The following is a 1,695-nucleotide window of genomic DNA, read 5'->3' as shown; positions in this document are numbered from 1 at the left end:
TTCTCCACTCTCCCATTCTCACACCATGTTTCTCTTCATTTCCTACCTTTGCTTTTGCATTTTGAAAGGGACAGATGCTGATCCAAGACTTTTTTGATCCCGTCTTCCTCCCCATCTCTCCTCCTCTCCTCTCTATGTCCTGTACTGTCCTCCATGGCTCCCTTCCACAGAACCAGAGTTGCTCTCTGATTCTTAGTTATCACCCTGATCAGTGCCTTGAAAACATTAGTCTGCAGAATAATGTGGTAAATATTTACCACCTCCTGCCGTCTCTCTCCCATTGTTATTCTTCAGATATAATAATAACCATTAAGTGTTTGAATTATTATTTTTAATCCTTGCTACATCTAATTTTACTGATGAAGAAGTAAGATTCAGGGAAGTTAACTTCTTAGTCATGCAACTGCAGAGTCAAGATTCAAATCTAGAAATGTCTTGCTCCAAAGCAATTACATTTTACAACCTTTTGATGACAAGGAAATTTTATCCCCCTCTACCTCTTTTCTTTTCCTTCTTTCCAAGCATCCCTGGTAGATAATTTGGTTATTTAAGATGCAATGTGGGATAGAAGAGATGGGTTTTGAAACCACACAGCTCTGAGATGGAATTATGTCTTCAAAACTTACCAGTGGACTGGTTTTGGGGAAATGACTTAACTACTTTGCCCCTTGATTTTTCTCATCCCCTAAAATGAGGTCAAATGCCCTAGAACCCAACACAGGGCCTGGTATATCATAGATACTCAGTAAATATATGCTGATTCATTTTCCCCCTCTTTCTTTCTCTCATCCCCTCTTATTCATTTTTTAAAATTTTATCTGAGATTGATAAAAAATATTCAGTGTTATTAGGAGACAGCTGGAGAAATTTAAATACGGGGTATTTATTGGTATAATAGAATGAAGGTGAAGTTTTAGGCATGATAACTGTACCATAGTTATGTCTTTTTTTAAGTTCTTTTTTTTTAAAGATACATACTGAAATATTAATGGCTGCAGTAATATGATGTCTAGGGTTTGCTTTCATAAAAACCAGTCAAGTTGAGGGCTGGAGAATGAGAGCAAGGAGAAGTATGGATGAAACAAGATGGGGTAAAGGCGTCAAATTATGGTGATGGAAGGAGATTTACCTTTGAGTGATGAACATGCAATGCAATATACAAATGATGTATTATAGAATTAAATACCTGAAACCTATATAATTTTATTAACCAATGTCACCCCAATAAGTTTAATTTTTAAAATGCCAATCAATCAATCAATCAATACACTGAGAGAAAAAAAAGATAAGCTTGAACTGATAAATATTGAAGCTGAACAATGGCACACAGGGATTTATTATACTGTCATTCTCTACCTTAGTGTATGTTTAAAATTTCCAAAACAAAACACTTCCTAAAATGTAGAAGATTCAGGCCTCAGTATCTTCCTCATCTTCACTGAAGTCCCCAACTCTCCTAAATGACAATCCGGGCAGCTTTTCTCCTTGCTTTCCCCAGTACCTCCTGGGTTATTCCCAACTTCATGCTAGCAGAGCACCACCAGACTGCCTCAACCCCTGCAGTTGGCATTCAGACAGAAATCCCTTCCTGACCCCAGATGGCATCCCAGCTTCCTCAGTCTGATCCTGTCAGCATATTTTTTCCAGGCACCTGATTCCTGGACGTGGCAGCAGTAAAACCAACTGAGATTGTTT

This window comes from Rousettus aegyptiacus, unplaced genomic scaffold (genome assembly GCF_014176215.1).
Source record: "Rousettus aegyptiacus isolate mRouAeg1 unplaced genomic scaffold, mRouAeg1.p scaffold_m13_p_2, whole genome shotgun sequence".
Lineage (NCBI taxonomy): Eukaryota > Metazoa > Chordata > Mammalia > Chiroptera > Pteropodidae > Rousettus > Rousettus aegyptiacus.
This window is presented reverse-complemented; position numbering follows the sequence as displayed.